Below are 22,177 nucleotides of genomic sequence, written 5' to 3'. Positions count from 1 at the left end.
GATGCCTTCACAAACACACACAAAAAGCAACAGGCGTAGAAGGTCAACAAGAATGAAATTGTCTTTCTGGTACATTTCATTCTAATACACAAGGACATTTGGAGCACAATTGAATGTTTACAGAACATTCCACTATTGTCACATGTCTTTAAAGTGTAGCGGCACGGGAAAAACGTCACCTTCGCGGGGCCTTTCGTCGCTCTGGCTTTGTGAAGCAGATGGCAGACATGGCTAGAAGGCTTTTGGCTTCACTGTACTTCCTCTGGGGTTCTCAGATGGAATCAACGAGTTCTACTGTTTACTGGACAAGTGTTGCCACTGTCGATAATCATCATTTTTGTTGAAAGTTTTTTACATTTACGATTCTGAGGCTTGTCAAGACGAAATGACTCATTTGCATACATTTCTTTTTGTCGGCCCCCGAGGAGGAAAAATCTATAAAAGCACCAAACATCCTGTCTTAAAAAAAGGCTTGCTTGATGTTTTTGTCAGTGCAAAGGTGCGAAACTAAACCTGTCAAATTGGCACATTGTGTCTGTCTGGAAGTGTTTCCTCTCCAGTAACAACTCAGGGGAATTGTGTGTTTGTGTGCGACGAGAGGAAATCAATCAGGGGGAGTATAAGTGCCACGCTCCAGTAGTTGTAACAGTTAATAACCTGATGGTGTGAGCTAGTGCACATAAGAAATCAGCTACCAAGCCTGGTTAGTTATTTCCTCTGGCACAGGGCGTCCCCATTTGACTACTGCAAGGCTATTCAACTGCACTGCAAAAAGTCAGTGTTCAAAAACAAGGGAAAAAAATTAAAAAATGAGGGGTATTTTACTTATACTAAGCAAAATTATCTGCCAATAGAACAAGAAAATTTGGCTTGTCAAGACTTTCCAAAACAAGTCAAATTAGCTAACTTCAATGAACCCAAACATACCTTAAAATAAGTATATTCTCACTAATAACAAGTGCACTTTTATTGATAGAAAAAAAAAAAGAGACCATTTTGCTCAATATGTTGAAAAATAATCTTAAATTAAGTAAATGCTAGTGCCATTATCTTGACATAATGATATGCGCTCGGCATTACATTTCTTGAAACCAGCAAACTTATACTAAAAAATAGTTTATTGTTCTTAATGGAAAGGCAACAAGGCAAGCGCTTGTTACTCTCGGGGTCTCCTAGCCGCTCAGGCAAATCATATTGTCTAAAAATGCATTTTTCCATGGATAACATGACATCATCATGCCAAGTGTGTGCTCTTTCAGTCAGTTAGTGCACATATATACAGCCCGGCCCCCGGCAAAACATTTTTTAATTGTAATTTTGAAGAATTTATCTGAATGTGCATGAACTATTTCTGTTCAAAATTGTTAGAAATGTCACATGTTAAATGTTTAAATATTAACTGTCAGTTTACTGTACTGTGCCAACTGTACTACTATGTGAGTACGTATGTTCTACTGTTTCATTGAAAATAAAACAGAAAAGTCCATTTGGCTGTCATCTGTTTTAATTATGAGACACAATTGTGTCAAAGTCATGATTTTTTTTCATGCTTGAAATAAGAAATGATGACTTTAAAAAAGTAGTTTTCTACTTGTGAGTGTTGATGACACAACAGTTGATATTCTAGTTTCAAGCATGTTTTACTCAATATAGCTCATCAAATCTCAGCAACAAGCTGTAATATCTTACTGACATCATTTAGGAGCAAAACAAGTAAAACACTCTAACATCAAATCTGCTTAGTGAGAAGAATGATCTTATCAGACAGAAAATAAGCAAATATCACCCTTATTTGAGATATTTCATCTTACTTAGATTTCACTTTTTGCAGTGTGGTGCCCCACTGACCGAAATCCAGCCCGGGAATAACACCAGACTGGACCTCGAGTTTAGTTCAAAATTTGGGAGGGACTAACATTTTTGCAGCAAATTTGTAAAACAAAACACAAAACACTATAGAGTGCTCTGGGACCAGTGTAAACACATTAACAGATCCATGCATGGACATTTTAACCTCCAAAAGGCCAGCGCCCACTGCTGTGGACACTTGTCGTTTGCATAACTGAGCTATTATTTTCCAAAAATAGTAACTTTAACAAAACAAATAGAGCAAAAACAAAGGATGTTAGTTCTTAAAATAAGAAAATAGTGAAGGGAGAATTTTGTCTTTGTGGTAGGGCTGGGCGATATGGCCTTTTTTTAATATCTCGATATTTTTAGGCCATGTCACGATACACGATATACTGTATATCTGGATATTTTGCCTTAGCCTTGAATGAACACTTGATGCATATAATCACAGCAGTATGATGATTCTATGTGTCTACATTAAAACATTCTTCTTCATACTGCATTAATATATGCTACTTTTAAACTTTCATGCAGAGAGGGAAATCACAACTAAGTCAATTTAGCAAAAGTGTATTTATGAAACAGTTATTAAGCAGTGGCACAAACATTCATGTCATTTCCAAAACAGAAAGTGCAAGATTGTCAGAGACATTTTAAAACAAGCTATTAGTGCAACTTTTGTGCATGATGTCACACAAGATATTTCAATAACTGTCAAATAAAAATGAGCTGCATAATAGGAAATCAAATCGCTATGTGGTAGGTTCCTGCGGACGTTATCTCCTTCTGTTGTTCACTATTTGTTTCATACGGTGTTGATGTGGAAATGGTTGCCTCGGCATTTTGTTGGTGTGGCACCGAAACGGAGATGTTGACATGCGGAGTTTCAAGCACTCTTCATTCTCTAGCGGGTGACTTTTCAAATGATGCTACATATTAGCAGTAATGCTACTTTTTGTAGCAACGCTTTTGCCCCACACTTGACAAATTATGGTTGTCTGTTCGACATATTCCCACTTGAAGCCAAACCACCGTCAGACGATGGACCCCCTGCTGTTTTTCTTGGGAATTAATTCTTCTTCCTTCATTTGTTACCAGATTCGCACCTTCTTTCTCTCGTATTACCACTCGCACCACAGCTAACGTTACCCATGCTGCGACCTCTGCTCCGAGAGGGCGAATACGTATGTGACGTATGTAAGAAAGTGCGCTTGCTGTCTGTGAGAAGAAGAGACAAGAAAGAGTGAGAAGAGCCTGTAGTGTAATGCCCACAGCTAAAAGCAACTGCGTGAGAACGTATAGTCGAATATCACCATATAGTCATTTTCTATATCGCACAGAGACAAACCCGCAATATATCCAGTATATCCATATATCGCCCAGCCCTACTTTGTGGTCTTTAGCTTTCTGGAAATGTGGCCCCTTGAACAATTTAGTTCAATAACCTTGGTTTACTAGATGCATTAATGCTTCAAAGTTGCAAAAATAGTCTTAAAAACATGAAGTATTTAAATAAATCAAACCACTGTCTGATTTTGTATACAATAACATTTTACAATACTAGCCAGTTTCACGCTGCCTGTAAAAGCTGGTGTTTTTCCAACTATTCTGATTTCTACGTGTCTATACCATTTTTACAGAGCTGCAAATTGGGGGGCCAAAGTCCACCTGGCAGTTTTTAGCCATATCAATGGTTTAGTAGCAGACACCTGTGTGTGTAAAGAGCAGGTCAAAGGTCATCAATTATGGATATGTCCACAATGTGTTTTTTTAATTTTATTTTCAATGTAGTGTGGTTAACTTCTTTTTACATTTGTGTAACAGTTAAGAATGTACAATGAGGTCGACTCACCTTCGCAATCCTTCCTCTCTCCACCGGCTACACATTTCATCTTCAAAGGGTGAGTAGTTTTGTTTTTATTTTACTTTTATCAAACGGCAATTTAATTATTTTGTATTACAGCTAAGAATGTTACTTAAACATTTCCTGCGTGTTTGTAATGGTGAAAGCTTGACCCTGGAACAGCTTCATTTACTATACATATTTTTTATGGGGAACATTTATTCCAAAAATGTGTTTGATATGTTGTCAAAAGCATCGATGATTCGATATCAACACACCAAAAATATTTTGATACCTGGTTTTTCAGTATCGTCTATACCGAGTACATTTTGTACTCAAGCGTCAATTCCCAGCACATGAGCAGTATGGATGTATACAGAGTACCCGAATACCTAATTAGGTTGGACCAAGAGGACCTTTAAAACTCTGGACTAATGATACGTTTATCAGTATTTCTTTTCTCTCCAGTTGATCGTCGCAATTATGACACACGCGCACGCTGTCACATTCATTCAGGTGCAGCTGTAAACGGAATCAAGGTTCACCAACAACAGAAATTCAATGCGAAAATTGGCATAATGTGTCTGGGATCCTGTCGTTGAGGGGAAAGGGGAAATGATGTTTACGGGGACTGTGCACTTGGCAAACACTACATGGAGACAGGCCAGCCAGGGGCCAGCACTAAATGTCTATATTACTTAAAAGAAAACTGGTTTTGTTTAATAAAATCCCACCCAAAACTTTTATGAAGTCAAATACAAATAGGGAAAGAAGAGAAGTGTCCCGAACTTCTCTTTTCTAAATTTAATCTGTACATCAGATATGGGCATCTACGTCAACAATATGATTTGCCTGAGAATCGTGAAACTTGAATTTTTTTGACACGCCTAACCACCAGTGTTCATATTTGAACTTTCTTTTACTTGAAAACATGTAAACTAGGCAAGGCAACTTTATTTATATAGCACGTTTACCGTATTTTTCGGAGTATAAGCCGCTCCGCAGTATAAGTCGCACCTGCCGAAAATGCATAATAAAGAAGGAAAAAAACATATATAAGTCGCACTGCAGTATAAGTCGCATTTTTGGGGGGAAATGTATTTGATAAAAGCCAACAGCAAGAATAGACATTTGAAAGGCAATTTAAAATGTCTAAAGAATAGTGAACAACAGGCTGAATAAGTGTACGTTATATGAGGCATAAATAACCAACTGCTATGTTAACGTAACATATTATGGTAAGAGTCATTCAAATAACTATAACATATAGAACATGCTATACGTTTACCAAACAATCTGTCACTCCTAATGGCTAAATCCCATGAAATCTTATACGTCTAGTCTCTTACGTCAATGACATCAATAATATTATTTCATATTTTACGCTAATGTGTTAATCATTTCACACATAAGTCGCTCCTGAGTATAAGTCGCACCCCCGGCCAAACTATGAAAAAAACTGCGACTTATAGTCCGAAAAATAAGGTAGAATAAAAACTAAGAATCATCTTTTTATATGATGTACTTAGTCCATAAGTAACAAACGTGTACTTCATGTTTAGTGACATGCTCATTCTTATTTTAACACTTTTTTTCCCCAAATTCCATTGTATGTTATACTCTTCTGACACCACCAGATGGCAGTATATGTGTCCACATAAGCGGCCATAAGACCCCAATTCAGTAGTGTACACAATTTTGGAAATAAGAGCTAAAAGGTGCGTCCAGTCTCTTACGTGAATGAGATAAATAATATCATTTGATATTTTATGGTAATGTGTTAATAATTTCACACATAAGTCGCTCTTGAGTATAAGTCGCACCCCCGGCCAAACTATGAAAAAAACTGCGACTTATAGTGCGAAAAATACGGTAAATAAACAAAAAGCAATATTGGAAAATATAGTAAAAAATCTGAAATATTGGCACTAAACACGAATAAAAACACAAAGTTTGTCTTTGAATATATGTGTTAGACTATTTTATTACAAATTACATGACGACGTCACACTAATACCATATTGAAAGAATAATACATACATTTGTTGTACTTCAACTAGGCTCCATTTCACTGCTGTTCTTTGTAGAATATAAAATAGTTGACTATAGTTATTTATGACCCTATTTTTAAGCACAGTAATGTTTGTTTTGATATACTGGGAGGCTATAGTCAACTGCTGTTCTTTTTTGAATTTATACATTATTTACCTCTAGGCAGCTGATACTGATATTTGAATGCCGTGCAAAAGTATGTTGAAGATTTGTCTTTAACACTTGACAGTTTGAAACAGTTCTAAATAGGGGTGTAACGGTACACAAACATTTCGGTTCGGTACGTACCTCGGTTTAGAGGTCACGGTTCAGTTCATTTTCGGTCCAGTAAGAAAACAACAAAATATACATTTTTGGGTTATTTATTTACCGAATTTGCAAAATCTTCCACCAAAAATATTTTTCTTAGTGTAATATTTGATGTGAAGTAATGGGAACCTTGGATAGGTCAATAATTCATAATAACATTGATTTTGATTCAATATTATGTTTTGAGCAATGACAGTTTGAAAGAAAAAAAAACAGCTTTGTTTTATTAGTCAACATTGCAACTAAATGACATTTAACCTTTAAGCTTTTTTATTTCACTTTTGTTATGCTTTTGTTTATTTGAATAGTATTTTTAGAATGTGCCGTGGGCCTTTAAAACATTAGCTGTGGGCCGCAAATGGCCTCCGGGGCACACTTTTGACACCCCTGCTATAGATAATAAAAAATTAAATGTGATAAATCTATGGATAAAAAGCAGAGCCTGGCGACGCATGCGCGTTTATCATAACTCTCTCTCTCTCTCTGTCTCTGCCCCTCCCTCACCAATGCTGCACAATTTGTTTTGTTTTTAACCCCTTCTTAACCCTGAACGTACATTGAAAATACACGCAACCCTAACTCCAAATGCCGGACATTTGAGGCATTTAAGAAACTCCGCCCTGACAGCTCCGCAAAAGAGGACATGTCCGGTGAAAAGAGGACGTATGGTCAGTCTATCCTAGCCCGTTAGCTGCTAGCATGCCGTGTGTTGTGCCTCGGTGTGCATTGTTTACACAACGTGCGTTACGCTACTTAATATGTCCGTGTGGAAACTCGTTCGGTACACCTCCGAACCGGACCGAAACCCCCGTACCGAAACGGTTCAATACAAATACACGTACCGTTATGCCCCCAGTTCTAAATAAAATAGTAATTTCAATAGTACATTAGTCGAGTTGTTTTTATTTTCATCAAGGTCATTGAATAAGTATTGATAATCAGGGAAATTCATAGGCATCGTTATAGAGTACTAAAATGATGGTATTGTGACATACAGTGTTTGATATTAATTGCCTTTATTTGAGAATGAATGTTTTTTTAAACATATGTCATGTAGAGAACAATATCATTGGCAACCAAAGCCAGAAGCATTGATACTTAACAACCATCATGCAACCAAGTGCAGTAAACCTGATCCATACCCAAATATGCATGGTTATATATATACACTGTGAGTCAAAACAGGCTAGTTTGTGTTCACTGTTTAGCCCTGCGTGTTGATGTGATGAGACACCCAGGCTGATAACAGCAAGCCAGAGGTAGTGCCGCTCTTTGTTTGATCTATAGCGGCCCAGGCCAGCGGCTACAGATGCAGCAGCAGGGTCAGTGAGTTGCGCTGTGTGCTTGATTAGTGACTGGGGCAGGGGGGCTCCCTACCCCCATGCCCCGACCTTAGCAGGTCAGCTCCGACCCGTGACCCCGGCACAGCGGGTCCTGACGCAACGCTCAGTGCTTTCTCCAATAACACAGTGGGATGAAAGGAGTGGCGGTGTGTGCTCAGAGTACCGGGCCACTTCCCCTTTGGACCTGAAGAATGAAACACAAACAGTGCACAGTGGAGGGCAGCCGGCGGAGAAGCTGGGCTGGCCTTGGAACATTCAATGTGGCCACCGCGAGCCACAATCAACAAACCTTGCTGCGACACACTGACTGGATCGATTACATTGAAGGAAATGTGCAATGTTTGTTCAAGCAGTCCATAGCATCATCTATTTACCATGACTAATAGAGGCCACAATCTTTCCAGAATGCTAGTTGACATCTGATTTGTTGACGTTTCTGAAGGAAATTTCTAAAGTGACACAATTTGGAGTTCAATCTAAATTTTCTGGAAAAACATGCCCCAAGTTTTGTAACCTATTCGCTACACACTTTTTGTAGAGTTTTTTGTAATGCCATTGCAGAAGGGTACCAGCGATGGCAAAGAGAAGTGTGAGGATAACCATAGAACTGGAAACTAATGACTTTGTTCATTCCAAATGTCTATAAAAAAGCCACTTTGTGACTGTATTCCATTACGTGTCTGTCAGGCATCTGTCAGGGTGAGTAGTAGGGGTGTAACGGTACGTGTATTTGTATTGAACTGTTTCGGTAAGGGGGTTCCGGTTCAGTTCGGAGGTGTACCGAACGAGTTTCCACACGGACATATTAAGTAGCGTAACGCACGTTGTGTAAACAATGCACACCGAGGCACAACACACGGCATGCTAGCAGCTAACGGGCTAGGATAGACTGACCATACGTCCTCTTTTCATCGGACATGTCCTCTTTTGCGGAGCTGTCAGGGCGGAGTTTCTTAAATGCCTCAAATGTCCGGCATTTGGAGTTAGGGTTGCGTGTATTTTCAATGTACGTTCAGGGTTAAGAAGGGGTTAAAAACAAAACAAATTGTGCGTGCAGCAGCATTGGTGAGGGAGGGGCAGAGACAGATGGAGAGAGAGAGTTATGATAAACGCGCATGCGTTGCCAGGCTCTGCTTTTTATCCATAGATTTATCACATTTAATTTTTTATTATCTATAACAGGGGTGTCAAAAGTAAATGGTAAATGGATTGTACTTGTATAGCGCTTTTCTACCTTTTTAAGGAACTCAAAGCACTTTGACACTATTTCCACATTCAACCATTCACACACACATTCACACACTGATGGCGGGAGCTGCCATGCAAAGCGCTAACCAAGACCCATCAGGAGCCAGGTTGAAGTGTCTTGCTCAAGGACACAACAAACGTGACTAGGATGGTAGAAGGTGGGGATTGAACCAGTAACCCTCAGATTGCTGGCACGGCCACTCTCCCAACTTCACCACGCCGTCCCCGAAAAGTGTGCCCCGGCGGCCATTTGCGGCCCACAGCTAATGTTTTAAAGGCCCACGGCACATTCTAAAAATACTATTCAAATAAACAAAAACATAACAAAAGTGAAATAAAAAAGCTTAAAGGTTAAATGTCATTTAGAAAAAGTTGCAATGTTGACTAATAAAACAAAGCTGGTTTATTTTCTTTCAAACTGTCATTGCTCAAAACATAATATTGAATCAAAATCAATGTTATTATGAATTATTGACCTATCCAAGGTTTCCATTACTTCACATCAAATATTACACTAAGAAAAATATTTTTGGTGGAAGATTTTGCAAATTTGGTTAATAAATAACCCAAAAATGTATATTTTGTTGTTTTCTTACTGTACCGAAAATGAAGCGAACCGTGACCTCTAAACCGAGGTACGTACCGAACCGACATTTTTGTGTACCGTTACACCCCTAGTGAGTAGTATACTTTACTTAATTTTTACCAGTGGTTTTATACCTAGGCAGCAAGGTGGGGCAGTTGTTAGTGCTTGGGCCTTCTAGGTTCGATTCCCGGGCTCGGGTCTTTCTGTGTGGAGTTTGCATGTTCTCCCCGTGACTGCGTGGGTTCCCTCCGGGTACTCCGGCTTCCTCCCACCTCCAAAGACATGCACCTGGGGATAGGTTAGTTGACAACACTAAATTGGCCCTAGTGTGTGAATGTTGTCTGTCTGCCTGTGTTGGCCCTGCGATGATATATATAATATATAAAGGTTTATTTGAAATAGGGACAGATACAAAAACATAGATATCTGAAACAGTTATCCAATGTATGCATCATAGTGTTTGTAGCCAAAGCTCATTTACAACACTTGTCCCCAACAACAACAACAACACAGATCTAACATCATTAAAAATAGGCAAAGAGGAGTCGATAATAATGATAATAGTAATAATACAGAAAAAGTGCAAACTAGATAAAAGCCAATAATAATAATAATAAGTGTAATAATGAAGTGCCGACTTGTCCAGGGTGTACCCCGCTTTCCGCCCGTGTGCAGCTGGGATAGGCCCCAGTGGTATAAAATGGATGGATGGATGGTTGTATACCTGCCTGACAGTTTAATTATTGGGTGCATAATAGCAGTAAAAACACCAAAGTCTGCGTAACTTTAGAGGCTAAACTTTTCAACACAATTTTAAATGCCTCAAGGGCACTGCACTCTAAAGCAGGGTTTTTCAACGTTTTTTCCAGACCTGGGACCTCAAACTGATCCTGAAAAGGAGCTGGGACTCCCTACTAAAATTATGATTGTATTTGAAACTAGAATGGTCCTGACGATACTTTGTTATTGTGCAATACTGAGCTACGATATTCAAATACCGTACTTTCCGGGCTATAGAGTGCACTAGTATTTAAGTCGCATCCACCAAATTTTAGAAGAAATAAATATTTTGACACACCGTATTTTTTGGAGTATAAGTCTCACCTGCCGAAAATGCATATTAAAGAAGGAAAAAAACATATATAAGTTGCACTGGAGCCCGGCCAAACTATGAAAAAAACTGCGACTTATAGTCCGAAAAATACGGTACATTTGTCGCACCGGACCATAAACCGCAGGTACGAAAATGTTCTTAATGTTTATTCACGTACCTTAATTGTTTCCAAATGGTGCCTCTAACACAGCAGTAAAATGGCGGATCCAACACAACAGAAGTCGTCGTCATGGACCCAGTAGCTGCAGAAGCTAACTCTCCAATTAGCTAAACAGACTCAATAACTCCACGGTGACATTTTGGTGAATTTACGAAACTGAAACAATTAAAAAAGAATGCCATTGTAAGTTAATAATACTAACACAGACACACATGTTGGCATTTTAGCTAATGCTAATGACGCTAGCTTGATTATATTACAATAGCACATACCACTATGCATGAAAACACTAATACAGACATCACACATGGTTTAGTAAGTATGAATTGTGTTAGTTATATTGTAAAACTTACAAACATTGCTTAGAGTGATAAATGAAGAAGCCTTTTGAGCCGAAATGCTATAGACAAATTGTAGACAAAATGGAATATACTTCCGGTACAAGGCACGAACTCAGGACGCACATTTTCAACCCGCAGCACCTGCAGTGAGTGAACTCGTCCAAAAGATAGCGCCACAGCACAAACAATGACACACCTTTTTAATGTGTCTGTGTGTGTTTTATTAAAACTATTTGTTGAATACAAAACATTATGGCCGTTAGCGGGAAAAAAACATTAATTAACCGCACCGTTTTATAAGCTGCAGGGTCCAAAGCGTAGAAAAAAGGAGCAACTTATAGTTGGTAAAATATGGTACTACAGTATAGTGCTGCTAACAAGCTAGCTGGCAACTAGCGCAATAACCGTTAACTGGCAACAAGCATCCTAATTGTTAGTTGGGAACTGTCGCGCTAATCGATAACTGTCAAATAACATGCTAATTGCTGGCTGGCAACTTGTGCCTTAATCGCTTATTCACAACCAACACACTAATCACAAGCTGACAACTGCCACGCTAATTGCTAGCTGACAACTAGCATTCTAATTGTTAGCAGGCAGTTAGAGCACTAATCGCTGGCTATCTTAAATGCAATGTTAGTGTGTATTTAAATACATTTTTAATTTGTGGAAAAATTTATTGAATATATATATCTATATTTAAAAAAAAGTTTAATCAAATAAACATTTCGCGACACCTGTGTAATACTTTTGCAGACCCCCTGGGGGTCACAAAACCCCAATTGACGACCTCTGCTCTGTAGTGTTCCAATGTATTGGCTGTAGGGGGGACAATGCCAAATATACCAGAGTCCATTTTTTTAGATGCCCTAAAAATTTTCTGTAGTCTTCAGAAAATAAAACCGTCTGTTTGATGTTACACTATCTATTTACTATGAATTGTAGCAAATACACATATGGCTATGAATACCACGTTGCAATCAGGTGATTAATACCTGCTGCTACCAACACAGCAAGTCCGTACTGCCATATTGACATGTACAGTATTCCTCCAGTCCACTATAGAAATGGTGGCCGTCCCAGCTGGTTGAAGTTTGTAGGTAAACACCATCATCAGCTTTCCCTCGAGGCTCCTAGGTCAGCCAAGTGTTATTCTATCCATTAGTCCTCCTATAAGTGACAGCAGGATTCAGGAGGACTACACACACACACACACACACACACACACACACCTAGTGCAGAAAAGACATAAGCGTCTACGTTTAGGACCCACAGGATTTTTCTTCAGGCGGTAGAATGAATGTGCACCTGCAATAGTAAAGGATAGCATCTGTTTAAAAAAAAAAAAGAAAAAAGTCAGATTTTGTTTGTCCAGTTTTGGAGAATTCTCCTTGTGAACTGACTCTTAGTTCATGTGACGTACCTTTTTTTTTTTTTTACTTTTAGACTTTACCCGTAGGTCACCTGCCATTGACTTTTTTTTTATTTTATTTTTTTTGTTTATTTATTTTTGTCCTGTCCAGCTTCTCAGGCAAATCATATAGTAGATGTAGATGCCCATATCGGCTGTTCAGATTTACTTTACAAAAGAGAAGTGTAGGATACTTCTCTTGTTGCCTTACTTGTATTTGACTTTATTAAATGTATTTATATTATCATTTGGTGCAGCCGGGCCGGAGCAGGAGGGGATGGAAAGATAAAAAAAGGAAGACAGAGGGGGGAATTGTGGGGACAAGAGGGGGATTAGACAGAGAGACAAAAACAACAAACACAACAACAACAACAATAGAGCAACATCAGCAAATACGACATGTACAAATATGATGGTAAAAGTGATAGCAAATAAGCAGTTAGCGAAAATAAAAAATAATACAGAAGTAATGAGCATTATTACACTACAAATGGAGCAATACAAATACCAATAGACATAGTGCTATTGATAATGAACAATACCAATACTTTACCTCTATTATCAACAATACAGTTGTTCAAATGCAGCACTAACTAGAGATACGAAAGAATGCAGAAAAATGGAGGGGAAGAAAGAGAAGCAACCTATATTAACCTTGTAGATAGTTATAGTAACAATAGGTTAAGCTTTGTCAGTGTGCCATGTGTTACCCATTGCCATTGACTTTTTAAGTAAAAGTATTGAGTTTTGGAAACGACACGGGGGAGCAAGAGCGTGTACATATGCGGCAACTCAGTGACGTCGCCAACTACTGACCTAGCATTCAAAGTAAAGCGTTTTCAGTTATTTTCACAGATCAGTGTTAAGTATTGGAGATGGGTAAATGTCGCCTCAGCCATTGTATTTACACTGCACTGATACAATGTTTCATAATAGCGCCATATGCTGGATTAAAAGAGTTACTACTTTTGACTTGCAAATTCAATTAGTGGTTTATTTTTTAATTAATAGCTGTGCAGAAAGGAGTATTAAACGCGTACCTCGGGCCAATGAGCCAAATAGTATACACAAAAAGAAAAGGTTTTCTTATTTGGCATTACAAGATCAAATGTTTCCTAGGAGTGTAATGGTACGTGTATTTGTTTTGAACCGTTTCGGTACGGGGGTTCTGGTTCGGTTCGAAAGTGTACCGAACGAGTTTCCACACGGACATATGAAGTAGCGTAACGCACGTTGTGTAAACAATGCACACCGAGGCACAACACACGGCATGCTAGCAGCTAACGGGCTAGGATAGACTGACCATACGTCCTCTTTTCACCGGACATGTCCTCTTTTGCGGAGCTGTCAGGGCGGAGTTTCTTAAATGCCTCAAATGTCCGGCATTTGGAGTTAGGGTTGCGTGTATTTTCAATGTACGTTCAGGGTTAAGAAGGGGTTAAAAACAAAACAAATTGGTGAGGGAGGGGCAGAGACAGAGAGAGAGTGAGAGAGTTATGATAAATGCGCATGCGTCGCCAGGCTCTGCTTTTTATCCATAGATTTATCACATTTAATTTTTTATTATCTATAGCAGGGGTGTCAAAAGTAAATGGTAAATGGATTGTACTTGTATAGCGCTTTTCTACCTTTTTAAGGAACTCAAAGCGCTTTGACACTATTTCCACATTCAACCATTCACACACACATTCACACACTGATGGCGGGGGCTGCCATGCAAAGCGCTAACCAAGACCCATCAGGAGCAAGGGTGAAGTGTCTTGCTCAAGGACACAACAAACGTGACTAAGATGGTAGAAGGTGGGGATTGAACCAGTAACCCTCAGATTGCTGGCACGGCCACTCTCCCAACTTCACCACGCCGTCCCCGAAAAGTGTGCCATTTGCGGCCCACAGCTAATGTTTTAAAGGCCCATTCTAAAAATACTATTAAAATAAACAAAAACATAACAAAAGTGAAATAAAAAAGCTCAAAGGTTAAATGTCATTTAGAAAAAGTTGCAATGTTGACTAATAAAACAAAGCTGTTTTTTTTTCTTTCAAACTGTCATTGCTCAAAACATAATATTGAATCAAAATCAATGTTATTATGAATTATTGACCTATCCAAGGTTCCCATTACTTCACATCAAATATTACACTAAGAAAAATATTTTTGGTGGTAGATTTTGCAAATTTGGTAAGTAAATTACCCAAAAATGTATATTTTGTTGTTTTCTTACTGTACCGAAAATGAACCGAACCGTGACCTCTAAACCGAGGTACGTACCAAACCGAAATGTTTGTGTACCGTTACACCCCTAGTTGCGGTCTTTTTTTAGTAGATTGTCAGCAATCTTCGGTGTGCCTATGCCGCCCAGGCACTGCCATGTTGCTGTCATCCCCACTCAGAAGAACCGTTAAGAGAACTGCTCGACCAAATGGCAAGCGAGTCCAAGGAATTGATACAAGTTTTCGATTCCCACCTTTAGTTACACCAGTTTTAAAGTCGCTTCCCGTCCGCATCAGGGTCGATTTTTAAGTTCTATTATTAGTTTTTAAAAGTCTTAATGGCCTTGCACCTTCTTATCGATCTGACTTTTTTTTACTGTAACAACCTTCACAGATGTTGAGGTCCTCTGCACTGGCCTTTTATCTTTACCAAATACAAGCACAAAAACTAACTGTGAGGCGGCATTTAGCCATTACGGCACCCAACTAGGCAACAGCCTGCCAGAGAGCCTCAGGACTGCAGAGACCGTTGATGTTTAAAAAAAAAAAAAAAAAAAAGGATAAAGACACACCTTTTTAGTAATTTTTACTAATCATGTTAAACTTGTTTTATGTTGGGTTTTTTATTGTTATTTTCTGTTATTTATTGCTATTATTACTACTATTATTCCCTCAATGTTATTTGTATTAATGTATTATAATTTGTGTATATTTGATTGTACATATATTTTATAATATGTTTAATATCATTTTTTTTTAGATGCCGTTAATTTTAGTTATTCTTCAGTGTGGATGCCTCAAAGGTGGTGTTTTTCCTCAATCCTCTGTGCCATGCTAGGTTTTGTTTTTCTAAATAGTGTTGTACCTGTGTGTTTGTTTTCACTTTGTGGTGCCATGTGTCTGTGCATGAAAAGGGCTATATAAGTCAAGTTTGATTGATTGATTAAGAAGCTGTATCGGTCACATGCTTTTTTTCCCTCAATGTGACACACATCAAGGTATCAAATGTGTTTTATAATAATAATAATAATAATGGATTTGATTTAACATCGCGCTTTTCTATTATTAGATACTCAAAGCGCTCACAGAGATGTGGGATTCAGGTTCCTGGCACGGCCGCTCTAACCACTACGCCATACCGCTCCAATAAAAGAAGGGGTCCAGTTGTCGTCTTAACAAGCTTTTTTTTTCATGACATTACAGCTGCACCAAGTGCTAACTACTAGCCCCAAACACATACACACAAAGTCGTAACATAAAGACGTGCAGCAACTTATACATATCACAACATAAGTGGCACAGAACAGCTACATTTCAAAAAGAGAGGTAAAACAAAAGTAGTGAACAGAAGGAAACAATGACAAATTAATACCTTAATAACGTTGGACAGCAGAAATGCACAAAGTCATGGAAGTCTACTGCTTCTTCAACATGCATCGATGCTTCTGGGTCGTTGAACCCATCTCTATTAATTAGTATTCTTCTGACAACACTGTCTGCTAAAGCTTTTACTGACTTTATTGTCAGAAGTCAGTTGTACTTATTTCTGTCTTGGGTTTTATTTTGCACAACTGAAAGGCACACACAAATTTCCCCCCTTGTATTGTAAAGAAGATAATTTCATTTTAATGATAGTTTGTCTGAGAGCACCTCCATAAATCAACGGATCACACATCCACCGTCTCCTCCCTCACCTTACCCCCAAGACACTTTCCTCCCCTTTTAAGACAGCGGCTACCAATCCAAGCAAGATAATCACTCACCCTACACCTCCCCCTTAAGTTATGATTTTAACTTTTTATTGATAAATGGTGCCTCCTTGAGCTTTAATTGCTGGCTCTTTTCATCCTAATTTAAAGTTTGTGTCCTCTCTCAGATGGCGGCCAGGCCAGGGCTGTAATTTCTACATCAAGGAGCGGATGACGAGCAGGTGGAGCGGGATAAAGCCGAGCGGAGGGATTTAACCTGTGAGCTCACCTGGTAAGTGAAGTCGGAGTGCATCTTGAGAAATCAGAACACTGTACAACGGCAGCAGCAAAACTGGAGACAATTAGGTGCTGTTTGAAGTCTTTTTCACCGCAATGAAAACAGAGCAGATTAAAGACATTGAGACAATAATAGATCTAACCAGAACCTCCACTGCATGTTGATTCAACAAAAAGCATTTTGTTTGCATTTACACGGTCTGCTTTCAACCAACAATACATCATGTTATCATTTGTGGAGGAAATAATTCCACATGCAATTACTCAGTAAGTTTACTACAATGTCTGGATTGCCGCAGTAGTTGGGAATAGTTAGGGCAGTGTTTTTCAACCACTGTATCTCACGGCACATTAGTGTGCCGTGAGATACAGTCTGGTGTGCCGTGGGAGATTATGTCATTTCACCTATTTGGGTTAAAAATATTTTATGGAAACCAGTAATTATAATCTGCAAATAAAGTGCCGTTGTCTAGAGCTCGGCAGAGTAACCATGTTATACTCTTCCATATCAGTAGGTGGAAGCAGGTTGCTAATTGCTTTGTAATTGTCGTATCTAATGCTTAAACCAAAAATAAACAAAAGGGGAGTGTCCCTAAAAAAGGAATTGAAACTTAGGGATGACTATGGAAAACAAAACTAAAACTGAACTGGCTACAAAGTAAACAAAAGCAGAATGCTGGACGACAGCAAAGACTTACAGCGTGTGGAGCAGACGGCGTCCACAAAGTACATCCGTACATGACATGACAATCAACAATGTCCCCACAAAGAAGGATAGCGTCCGCACAGCTGAAATAGTCTTGATTGCTAAAACAAAGCAGGTGCGGGGAATAGCGCTCAAAGGAAGACATGAAACTGCTACCGGGAAATACCAACAAAACAGGAAAAGCCACCGAAATAGGAGCGCAAGACACTACACACAGGAAATCACCAAAAAACTCAAAATAAGTCACAGCGTGATGTGACAGGTCGTGACACTTACTTTGAGACAAGAGCTGTAGTGATGCATGGTTGGTTATGGTTTGAATTAATATCCAACAATTGCAACAATGACTTTTTACTGTCAATATCAACTACCGAGTTTACATCTTTTATGTTTTCGGCTGGTGGTGTGCCTCCGCATTTTTGAAATGAAGAAAAATGTGTCTTGGCTGCAAAAAGGTTGAAAAACACTGAGTTAGGGAGACTGAGATCATTTCAGCTTGTTTAGGAAGAAAATGCTGTGTGTCACTTTTAAAAATGAATAACTTTGCTCTCTGTTGCTTACGTTTAAATGTTTGTTTGAATGAAATCTGCTACGGCTCTTGTGGTTATGGTTCTCCTCAGAGGCTTAGAAGAAAAAAATCTCTATTGTCCTGGCTTGCTCGAACTGACTATTTAAAGTTAAAGTACCAATGATTGAGACAAACTTTCCACTACAAAGATAATTATTTTTGTTTCTTGGATTCCTGCATTACATGCCAGTAATGTTGTTGCACATGGGCATTCCACTCACTAAAGTTTTTCTTGCTCACTAAAATATGTTTGCGAGGTAGCTAAAATTGTTCTTATCTTATCTCCTGTAGTAATGGTTGTTGTAGACTCATCATTGACTAAAGAAATACATACATATGATAAGTCTTTTTAATTTAATTGACAAACCCACACTTTGGTTTTGACTAGAGATTGACTGATATGTTTTTTTCAGGGCCAATAGGGATTACCATATTTTTGCCACCATACATTAAAACGCACCGGATTATAAGGTTCACTGCCAATAGGCGGGTCTATTCAGCCTATTTTCATTCTAAAGGCGTACCGGATTATAAGGCGTATGAAAGGGGTCATACAATGGTTTTTTTTTCCCTACATGTAAAACATTTATTTGTGGTCTACATCAGTAGACACATGGTGCCTGACACGTCCAAAGCGCCCCCAGCAAAGTCACACTGAGTGGGGGAGAAAAGTCGGAAAAGTAGGCAAAAGTCCCGAAAATGTACCAAAATCACACCCAGTTTCGAGTCCCACAAGTCCCGCAGCCGCCCACCCGAGTCCAGGGATGCACGACATGTCCAAAGAAATAATAAAAATCAAAAAAATCCCCAAAAATCCGGGGGCCGGATTTTGGACATTTTGCGAATTTTGGACATGTCGTGCAGTCTACATCAGTCTACATCCAACCTTTTTGTAACTGCGGACCGGTCAACGCTTGAAAATTTGTCCCCCGGACTGGGTTTTTGTTTTGTTTTTTTTGTCATAAAAAATACAATAATGTGTGTATCCCTGCAGACTGTATTGATCTATATTGATGTATAATGTAGGAACCAAAAATATTAATAACAGAAAGAAACAACCCTTTTGTGCGAATGAGTGTAAATGGGGGAGGGAGGTTTTTTGGGTTGGTGCACTAATTGTAAGTGGATCTTGTGTTTTTTATGTTGATTTAATTAAAAAAAACACACACAAAAAAAAAAAAAAAAAAATTTCATTTTTTTTTATTCCTCGTGCGGCCCGGTACCAATCGATCCACGGACCGGTACCGGGCCGCGGCCCGGTGGTTGGGCACCACTGGTCTACATAACAGGTAATGGTTATTTGGTCAAAATGTTGCATGGATTGTTTTACACACCATCTTTCGGACCGTCTCCTCAGGATGTCTTATTTACGTGGTTCCACTTCAACAGCGTCTTCTTCCCGTCATCTTTGTTGTGCCGGTAGTTTTTAGCGCTTCCACAGCGAGGCTGCTGACATATATACTGTAAATTAAAACTGGACGCTACTTTATATTAGAAATGGCAACAGCGGAGGATAAATGCCTCACAACATGAGGATAGAGAAAAAGAAGGGGCTTATTGACTGGCGCGGACTACAATGGCAGATACAAAGTTTTGATACTCCCGAATACACATCAGTGGTAAGAAAATTAGTTTTTGCATAATATTGCGAAACAAAACGCCAGATAATGTCTCTTAATTAAATGGGTTGTACTTGTATAGCGCTTTTCTACCTTCAAGGTACTCAAAGCGCTTTGACACTATTTCCACATTCACACATTCACACACACATTCACACACTGATGGCGGGAGCTGCCATGCAAGGCGCTAACCAGCAGCCATCAGAGGCAAAGGGTGAAGTGTCTTGCCCAAGGACACAACGGACGTGACTAGGAAGGTAGAAGGTGGGAATTGAACCCCAGTAACCAGCAACACTCCGATTGCTGGCACAGCCACTCTACCAACTTCGCCACGCCGTCCCTAATTGGGGTCCTTATAGACACACCATCATAATACATATACTGTATGTTGAAGCACAGTACATATGACTACGCTAGCTGCAATGCGCTGACAATCCATCAAGTGGTGCGGCTTTTTAGCTTACCAAAGTAGTACAACAACATTTTGAGCACCGTGTGTGTTCTGTATTCTCAACAAAACATCAACATTTTGGGCTTGCTCGCGTCATTATTGAACAGGTGTCAACTTGAAGTCCACATGTATTTCTTGTGTGTGACCATCGACCATCTACCGGTCAAAATTATCATTACACCATGTTCATCCATCCATTTTCTACCGCTTATTCCCTTCGGAGTCGCGGGGGGCGCTGGAGCCTATCTCAGCTACAATCGGGCGGAAGGCGGGGTACACTGGACAAGTCGCCACCTCATCGCAGGGCCAACACAGATTCCAAATAAAATTGCTTAATAAAAATAGTTTACTTTAGTTACTATAAAACATTTTAATTTGATATAATCTATTTTTAAAGTATCATATTGAGACTCAAAATCGGATTGGCAAAACAATCAGATTTAGATCAAAAACTGCTGTGCTTTTTTTGGTTATGAATTTAGAAAAATTGTTTTTAATATTGATGTATTTTATGATTATTATTTTTTTGTTAATATATCTTTTTTTTTTTTTTTTTTGCTTAGTCCTTTTTTTTCCTTGTTAACCCTATGCTTAAGGAAAATCTAATTATTTATTGTAATATTTGTTTTATTCCTTTTAGCTGTCTTTAAAAAAAAATCTTTATTTTGTCTCCTTTTTTTATTAGTTTAATCCATTTTTGGTAGCTTTTTTATTTTTTTTAACTTTTTTTTTAATTTGACTGATTTAGTTGTTCCTCCTCATTCCCATATTGAATAAAAAACATTTTTTCTGCATTATTCATGACACATTTTACATGGTATTTTGAGATATCACATTAGAAAATAGTCTCCTTCAAACATAGTAAATTGATCTTCTTTGTAACATTTTACAATGTGAAGCATGAACCATGCATACTGTATACTGTTCTTTTAATGAGACCATGATAAGAGAGCACATTTTGCTGATGTAAAAATATGCACTGTGTACCTCTTTTATATAGCATGCAAAATGTACTATCTAAGTGAATTGAGGTCACAACGCAGCAGGAAGGCTTCCTTTTCATGTGCGATCCAGAGGGGTCACTCTTGTGAGCTAACTCATTAGGAGAGAAATGCTAATGTAGTTCTCCCTGTTTTATTACTAAATCCTGTTTTTTTACCTCCTTTTTTTAATCCATTTCTTTAAAATAGCACAGAACTGGGGAATGTTTCCCCCATGTGTTCAATGTGCGGCCTTGTCAGTAAACATGAAGAATTACACAGCAAACAAAGGCACGTCTGTATCACATTAAATGAAATGTATATCTTGCTGCTAGTGAACAAATGACCTCTTCTAATCACCAAGATGAAATTTTACGCAAACACCATGAAATATTCAATCTCTTCTACTGCTTTGCAGCAAAATATTACTATAAAACATTGATTTGATGTAGGCTTTTTTCCTTTAGTTGTTCAACATTTATTTTTTATTTATAGTTAAGGTTTTTGACATAAATACATCATTTGTTGACTTCCCTCAATGTAATCAGTTTGATTTGTACATGCGTATCTCAAATTAAGCAAAGAAAGAAGATGTGACTACACGAAAATAAGTTGTATTTCTTCCGTCAATTAAAGTCGCAGTACAAGAAAAAAATTGGTGGTACGTCAAATTTGGGGGATTAACGTTTATATGTTATGAGATCAAAGTTGTGGTAGCACAAAGAAAAGAGTAACGTAGCAAGAGAAGTGCAAAACAAAGATCCTGCCATCCATTGTCTACTGCTTGTCCCAGCTGCACTGGACAAGTCACCACCTCCCCACAGGGCCAACACAGATAGACAGACAACATTCACACACTAAGGCCAATTTTAGTGTTGCTATCAATGGAATATTTAATAAAGGTTGCAATATGAAGAAAATGCTTTTGAGGGTACAGTATATGTTAATGTTACAAAATATTGCAAGGGTAAAATCACATTTTCATTTTGCGTTTTTTTATTGTACGAAGATTAGGATTTCATTTCCATCATATTGTTAGTTTTTCCTGAATATCTATTTTTTTTATCAAACTTGTTTATCCATCTTTAATAATTATTCTCATAAAAGTTCTGCTTTATCTCGTAAATATTCACTATTTGTAATGTTTAAGCTAATAAATTATTTGTCAGTGTGGCCCTTGCATATTGAATTTGAAGCCTCCATTTGTCAGAATAACAACAATTCTGATTTAACCAAAACACTACGACTCTACTCTCTGAAGATTACGACTTTATTACAGTGAAATGTAAACCTCTGCTTTGTTTTTCTTGTAATACCACTACTTTATTCTAGAAAGATTAGGACTTTATTTCCATCATGTTTTTGCTTTTCGTGAATGCCATGTCTATTTTCATGTAAA

The 22,177-nt window shown here is 38.4% G+C and overlaps 1 protein-coding gene across 3 annotated transcripts in view; it reads left to right on the top strand.

Annotated features, from left to right (window-relative positions):
• The window catches only part of LOC133639505 (lymphoid enhancer-binding factor 1-like), a 238,867-nt gene that overhangs the window by 82,926 nt on the left and 133,764 nt on the right, over positions 1-22,177 (top strand). The window contains exons 6-8 of one of the 3 annotated variants that reach the window (XM_062032854.1): positions 3,492-3,586; positions 3,676-3,752; positions 16,346-16,449. The gene's annotated coding sequence lies outside the window, so the exon portion shown is untranslated. The remainder of the gene's footprint in view (positions 1-3,491; positions 3,587-3,675; positions 3,753-16,345; positions 16,450-22,177) is intronic. The other 2 variants (XM_062032855.1, XM_062032856.1) reach the window with 2 other exon arrangements.

The sequence above is a fragment of the Entelurus aequoreus genome, linkage group LG22 (assembly GCF_033978785.1).
Source record: "Entelurus aequoreus isolate RoL-2023_Sb linkage group LG22, RoL_Eaeq_v1.1, whole genome shotgun sequence".
In the NCBI taxonomy this organism is placed as follows: Eukaryota; Metazoa; Chordata; class Actinopteri; order Syngnathiformes; family Syngnathidae; genus Entelurus; species Entelurus aequoreus.
Note: the sequence above shows the minus strand (reverse complement) of the source record. Positions and strands in the feature narration are given on the sequence as shown.